The following is an 8,144-nucleotide window of genomic DNA, read 5'->3' as shown; positions in this document are numbered from 1 at the left end:
ACCCAAGTAGACAAATTTCCTAGAATTGAGCAAGATGACACAAGATATGCAATTTCTTAGTTTTCTCACCTTATCTTCATATACATAAATGTGCATCCATGTTTAGCATTCCCCTTAGTGTCTCTTGATTTTCCCTTGATTGGTTCTTTCCACCTAAACCTCATGTGCTTAATTTTGGTGTCCCCTCATAGTATTTTTCTTAAGACTTTTTCTTAAACTCAAATTTCATCATTCTTTAAGTTAAAGAGGAGGAAATTTTATTTTGATTTTTCTTTCTTAGTTTAGGAAATCTCCTTCTATATGGCTTAATAGGGATCCACCGGCAACTCCCGAGTTTTCACCCAAGGTACCAGGTATTGAGGACCTTTATAGGCCACTTACCCCTCAGGTGTCACCCTAGCTCAAGGTAGAACAAGGTCGAATTTCCCAAACAAATTTTTTTTTTTTTTTCCATTTTTCATTTATCTTTTTTTTTTTTTTTTTTTTTTTTTTTTTTTTTTTTTTTTAACTGAGTTTAGCTTATGTAACGAGCAAGATACCGATGACTCCTAACCAGTTGGTTTCGGGCACCAGGGCTTGAAGACACAAGGCCATTACCCTCTCAGATAATTGCTCAAGCTTAAATCAGTCATTTTCAATTTTTTTTTTTTCATTTCCTCATTTTATTGCTTAAGAACAACTCTTTTTAAGCTAAAGAAATTATCTTAATCAAGATACCATAAGGGTACACGTGTTTTGTGTGTGCTTTGAGTCTTAAATAGAAAATAACCATCAAAGAAAAATTGAAGGTATTCCAAGGATTCAACCTAACTATTTTTGCACTTAAAGGTATATAAAGATAAGGTAAGTGAACTAATACTCTTGCTCTAACTGCATTTTTTTTTTCTCAAACTCTAAAGAAATAATACTACTTAAAGCATTCTCATGCCAAATAAACCATGAGTTACCAAGGCAAATCGAGAATCTCATTAGCTAACCAAAGATGACATGCAAACTTTTGAAAAAAATTAGGGCTAATAGGCTAATAAGCCTTCTCCCCTCAACCTAAATTACACATTGTCCCCAATGTGTAGAATAATAGGTCAAAAGAAAGGAAAAAGGAAGATATTACCTTAAGATCATCGAATGAGAAGTTTGTTATGAGGACTTCATATAAACTAGTCTTGCACAAAAGCAACAAGATGAGTAGCAAAAGTATGCATAGAGAAAAACATAAGTGGTGAGAATCTAAAAGAGAGTATAAGGGTATCAGTATGTTCCAAAAATACCATAGTGTATACAACCATATCGAATAAGGTGTATATAACAATGATCATCAGGCGCCAATGATAGGAGTGACAACTCCATCTATCTCCTCTAACATAGGTGTAGTAGCCTGATCAGTAATCTCCACGATAGGTGTAATGGCCTCGCCAAGATCCCGTACCATAGGGGGGTCATCTCGAATAATGATGTCCATACCAGTGTCAGTCGCACGAATGAAGATCTCACCATCAACCTGTCCTGCAGCACCTGATGTCTGTAAAACAGGCATGGTCTCATGGACTACTGTCGGTGCTCTAGTGTTAGAGCCAGAACCAATCACCTCTGTGCCGCCATCAACCTCTAGGCTAGTATCAGCTGGTGTAACAAAATCTCCTCTCTGTCTAGATGGAATAACCAAGGAAGTGAGCTGCTGTACAGAAAAAGTGAGGTCATCCATCCGAGTCTCCAGCTTACTTAGGCGAGCATCAATGCGGGAGTCCATAGACACAAATAACTCCTGAAGTGTGTCTAGACGAGCCATGATCGATAAGGTACTCGAGGTAGCATCAACAACCTGAGGCTGTGAAGGTCTAGGAAGATCAGAGACTGGTACTGCTGGTGTAGAAATAGGAACAGTAGGCTCGGGGGCACCCGAAAGAGGTGGTGGAAGAGAAATAGGAAGCACTGGTAAGCTCGTATCAAAAGTAGGCACAGACGGGAGTGGGCTCTCTGTAGTAGATGGGAGTGGAACAACGTGCAAATCTCTCTTTCGTCTAGTGCCATGGGTAGTCAGCTGTGACCCGGAATGAATCACCCGAACCCACTGATCAATAACATAAGTGTGAGAAGCCATACGACGATCAGACTCGGGTAACTGGTGTCCACGACGGAGCAAGTAGTATGAGAGCAACCGAGGCAAAGGAATGAGATAGCTTTGAGCTGAAGCTAACTGTTTCTCCTTCACCTTCTGAAAAAAATAAATGATGGTATCCATGATGAGTTGAGCAGGACTCCACCACTCGCCTGTGTACATGTGATATAACCCCCATAAGACTGAACCAGAGCGCTCTGTAGAGTGTCCAAATGGAAAAATATTGGTCTTAATGACCTGATCTACAAACCATAAGATCTGTGGCATCTCAAGGCGAGTGATGGCTGAACGACAACGAGTACCCTGAGGTGCTAGTATACGTGCAATCCTCGGAAAGGCTGGTCGTGACTGAGGTGCAAAGCGTGCTTCAGGAGGAGCAGATGATGGTAAACCAAAAGCTGTAGCAATGGTGTCACTGGAGATAATATCAGCTCGTCCCCTGATAGAAAAATGCAGCTCTCGATACCCCCCTCTCCAATCCTCAAGGGTAGAGAAGAACTCTCGTACACTAGCGGCATAAAAATATGGGGGAGGATCCATCAATGCGAGAAAATAGTATCGATCAAGGAGACGCATGGATTGGGCAGTGGGCTCATAAGTACTAAAAGCCTGTATGTCATAAGAGAACTCTTGACCAAACTCACGACGAGATAGGTCCACCCTAGGGGCATCAACACAAACTCCTAAAGATGGAGGACATGTTGGGCTCGTAGGAGGAGGAGATGTCTGTGGATGTGGAGGAGTGGTAGTAGGCTTAGTGGTTGAGCGATCAAAACGGGCCTTCGTCCTAGCCTCTACATGCTTGACTTTAGTCCTCTTAGTGGCTGGACGATCAAAACGAGCCTTTGTCCTGGCCTCTACATGCTTAGCTTGACTAGTGACATGCCTCTTGGTAGGCTCACTAATCACTACACCACTTCGACTTTGCATAAGAGGCCGGGCACGCTTTTGCCTTGGGGAATGCCTAGCCTCATTGTCACTTTGAATAATAACTTTCCTTTTATCTTTAGCCATCTGAAATAAATGTTGAAAAAAAAACAAACCAAACTTAATGAAGGGAAATAAAAAAAAAAAAAAAAAAAAAAAACTCATAAGGGTTAAGAAAACAATCTAAAAAAAAATTAGATGCTCATGAAATCTATGGATTCATGTGAATCGGTGGTAGACCATTCCTAAAATGCGGGAAAACATTCAAGATGTCCAACAATGATGAAAACATGAATCTTTGAAGCCGTAGATATAATCCAAACAATACATAAGTTCAAATATCTCCAGAGCATATAAAACATAGATTAGGCAACAATTATGCAAAACTCATGGAAAAATAAGAACTTGGCTCTCAAAGTATTATAGGATGTTCAACAAGCACTAAGAGTCATATAAAAAGAATCAAACATTTTCTCCAAGTATAAACCAAAAATCCTAACACCCTGAATTTCCAAGCAAACCAAACGGACTGTATGAAACCAAAATCAATCTTGTTGCGCTCCGCTTGGGGTTTCGGGGGTCGAGCTGCCCGGTCAGCTCGCGGGGGTTGGGGGGCAGCGCCCCCTGGAAATTTTTTTTTTTTTTTTCATTATATTTAATCTCTTCGATTTATCTATCCACCCGAAACAATAGAAACCCTAAACAATGTTGATGAAAGTTGGGTAACACCGCATTTTATATGGAGAACCACCGCACAATGAAACCGTAAAAATCAAGAACAATCCATGAAAAATAAACAAGAAACGAGTATGAGTGTGATGCGTACCTGGAGTGCGATAAACCCACGACGAAAACCCTAAAATTGCCGTCAATGGAAGCTAGGGCGACGAACAAGGGAAAAGGAGACAAGGGGGAGAGGAGATGAAGTGGTTTGGAAGTGGAACCGACCGTTTGGATGATTTCGAAATGAGCTCGAAATAGAAATTAGGTATTTTGAATTGGATTTCGGTTAAGAAGAGTCATTTCGAAATTTAACTTTTGAAATCGAAAATAGCCTGATTTCGAATTCATTAACTGATGGTAAAAAAATGCCTAATTTAAAATCTGACCATTGAATTCGAAAACTATCTTATTTCGAAATGACTCACTGTTGATTCTCACTTCTATTCTGAAATAGCAACTTTGTTGGATTTCGAATTTGTCTTCATTTCGAAATAACACACTGTGAGTGCTGAAATCCATAGTAAAGCATCAAAATTGCTCATTTCGAAATTCAAAATCCATCTCAAAATTCATTGTATTTCGAACTCATTGTTTGTGAGTTCAAAAACACCTATTTTGCCATTTACTAGTGATTTCGAAATCAATCTCAATTCGAATTCACTTTCTGTAGATTTAAAATTGCAATTCCAAAACAAAAAATTTGAATTCGAAAAGATCATAATATTGAAATCACCCATTACTAGTCTCCAAAAGTGTCATCTCCATTTAAGATTTCTTCTCTCCCAAGGGCTACTCAGTTTTGTATTTCATTCTTTGTATTCAAAGTTCACCAATGGTCTTAAATATAGATCAACATACCTGTAGGAGCTTTGCAACCTTGAACACATGTGAGGCTTACCTTTTCACTCCCTTGAAGTTTGCATTTACCTATATCACTCGGATGTTTGCAAGCTAAGTTGCTACAACTCATAAACTCATTAGTAAGTTAAAACAACTAAAAATAAAAAAAAAATAAAAATAAAAAAAAATAAAAAAATGCTAACCATATTGCTAATGACTAATTGAAAATGCAAAACTAAATAAAGAGAAATAAATAAATAAAATAAAATAAAACAAAATTAAAGTTTACCTACTGGATTTTCAGAAAATGCTTCAACCCTTTTGAACATCCCCATCAAGAAAATGGAGATTCTCCTCTTGTGTCTCAAATATTTCAATGAAATGCTTTAGGCGCTGACCATTAACTTTGAATTCATTACCTGTCCTCGGATTTTGAATGGTCACGGTGCCATAAGGGAAGACTTCCTTTACCACATAAGGGCCATTCCACCTTGACCTAAGCTTTCCTGGAAAAATGTGAAGCTTGGAGTCGTACAACAACACCTTTTCACCTTGCTTGAACTCCCTTCGTAAAATAAGCTTGTCATGGTAGAATTTGTGTTTTTCCCTTGCATTACGTAGGCATTCATAACTCTCATTGCGATATGCCTCAAGTTCATTCAAATCATATTTCCTTTTAGCTCCAGCTTGATCCGAATCAAAGTTCATCTTCTTTACAGCCCAATATGCACGATGTTCGAGTTCTACAAGCAAATGACATGCTTTACCATAAACAATTCGGTACGGTGACATGCCAAGGACAGTCTTATAGGCTGTCCTATATGCCCAAAGTGCATCACTCAACTTGGTAGACCAATCTTTTCTTGTAGTATTGACTACTTTGGTGAGGATTCTCTTAATTTCCCGATTTGCTAGCTCAGCTTGCCCATTCGTTTGAGGGTGATATGGGGTGGACACTTTATGCCTCACTCCATATTTCTGCAAAAGAGTGGAAAAAGGCTTATTACAAAAGTGTGAACCTCCATCACTAATGATTGCTCTCGGAATGCCAAACCTAGAGAAAATATTCTCCTTTAAAAATTTGAGCACCACTTTGTGATCATTGCTCTTGCATGCCACTGCTTCTACCCATTTAGAGACATAATCCACTCCCACCAAAATATAGAGATTACCAAAAGAAGGAGGAAATGGTCCCATAAAGTCCAGGCCCCAACAATCAAAGACCTCAACAACACAAATATGATTTTGAGGCATTTGATACCTTGTGTTGATTTTCCCCAGTTGTTGACATTGTGGACAACTTTTGCAATGAGTGTTACAATCCTTGAACATAGTTGGCCAATAGAATCCACTCTGTAGAATTTTTGCTGAAGTCTTCCTTGAAGCAAAATGACCTCCACAAGCTCCTTCATGGCACATTCGCAATATGTCTTGTTGTTCATCCTCTGGAACACATCTCCGCATAATTTGATCTGGGCAAAACTTATACAAATATGGATCATCCCAAGCATAGTGTTTTGCCCGTGAAAGAAAATACTTCTTTGTTTCCATGTTCCATTCTGATGGAAGCTCTCCGGTTGCCAAGTAATTGACTATATTTGCGAACCAAGGCAACTTCTCCACTGCACAAAGTGCATCATCAGGAAACTCATCATTAATTTGTGCTTCCTCGAAATGTGACTCTACTTTAACTCGGGAAAGATGATCAGCAACCACATTTTCTACCCCTTGCTTATCCTTGATTTGAATGTTAAATTCTTGAAGGAGAAGGATCCATCTGATAAGTCTTGCTTTGGCATCCTTTTTGTTGAGTAGATATTTCAAGGCCGAATGATCAGTAAAAATTACTATTGAAGTTCCCAAAAGGTAGTTCCTGAATTTATCAAGTGCGAACACCACTGCAAGGAGCTCCTTTTCAGTAGTTGTGTAGTTCTTCTGAGCATCATTGAGGGTTTTACTAGCATAGTACACCACATATGGTTTTCCATCCTCCCTTTGACCTAGTACAGCTCCCACTGCATAGTCACTAGCATCGCACATCAACTCAAATGGGAGAGACCAATTTGGAGATCTCACAATTGGTGCAGTAGTGAGGAGTGACTTTAGCCTCTTGAAAGCTTCTTGGCATGCTTTAGTCCATATGAATTCTGCATCCTTAAGTAGTAAAGCACAAAGAGGTTGAGCGATTTTTGAGAAGTCTTGTATGAACCTTCTATAAAAACCTGCATGTCCCAAAAATTGTCTCACCTCTTTAACAGTAGTAGGCGAAGGCAGCTTTGAGATGAGCTCAATTTTTGCTGGATCTACCTGAATGCCCTCTTTAGAGATGATATGACCAAGTACTACCCCTGAGGTTGCCATGAAGTGACACTTCTCCCAATTTAGAACCAAATCATTCTCAATGCACCTTTTCAAAACTTTTTTCAAATTTAAGAGACAATCATCAAAGGTCTTCCCATAAACAGTTAGATCATCTATGAAAACTTCCATGATTCTCTCTACCATGTCACTGAAAATACTAAGCATACACCTTTGAAATGTGGCCGGTGCATTACAAAGACCAAAAGGCATGCGCCTATAAGCATAGGTGCCAAATGGGCATGTGAATGTGGTTTTCTCCTGATCCTCCAATGCAATGGCAATTTGAAAATAGCCTGAATAGCCATCCAAGAAGCAATAATAGTCATGACCAGCTACCCTCTCCAAAACCTGATCTAAGAAAGGTAATGGAAAGTGATCTTTCTTGGTGACTGCATTCAACTTCCTAAAATCAATGCATACTCGCCAACCTGTAGTCAACCTTGTAGGAATGAGCTCTCCTTCATCATTTTTCATCACAGTTATCCCGCTTTTCTTAGGTACTACTTGAGTGGGGCTCACCCAACTACTGTCAGAGATAGGATAAATAATACCTGCATCTAAAAGCTTCAATACCTCATTTCTGACTACATCTTGCATAAGGGGATTTAGCCTTCTTTGTGGCTGCCTTACTGGTTTTGCATTCTCTTCCAAATAAATATGATGCGTGCAAATCAAGGGATTTATCCCTTTCAAATCTGAAATGGACCAACCAATCGCTCTTTTATTCTCTTTAAGCACCTTCAAAAGTTTCATTTCTTGCTCTTCAGTTAATGTAGCTGAAATTACCACAGGTTTTTCTTCATTTGCCTCTAAATAAACATACTTTAAACCATGTGGCAGGGGCTTTAACTCTGGTTTGCTGATCTCAACCTCTTCCTTTTTGCTTTCTTCATCATTCTCAACACTGTTCAAAGATTGAATCGTATATTTTTCTTTCCATTCTGTAGCAACTTGAACACATTCTTCCTTAACGATTGTAGAGAAAAATTCATCTATATTTTCTTCCATTAACTTTTCTGTGTGTTCTTGCACCAAAGCCTCTATAAGGCATGCTTCCTCATTTTCCACATCATCATGGTCCATTGGTTGCTTGCATAAATTGAAAACATTCATTTCCACTGTCATGTTCCCAAAAGATAATTGCATCAATCCATTTCGACAGTTAATGAGAGCATTG

The sequence above is a fragment of the Vitis vinifera genome, chromosome 15 (genome assembly GCF_030704535.1).
Source record: "Vitis vinifera cultivar Pinot Noir 40024 chromosome 15, ASM3070453v1".
NCBI classification, from domain to species: Eukaryota; Viridiplantae; Streptophyta; class Magnoliopsida; order Vitales; family Vitaceae; genus Vitis; species Vitis vinifera.
Note: the sequence above shows the minus strand (reverse complement) of the source record.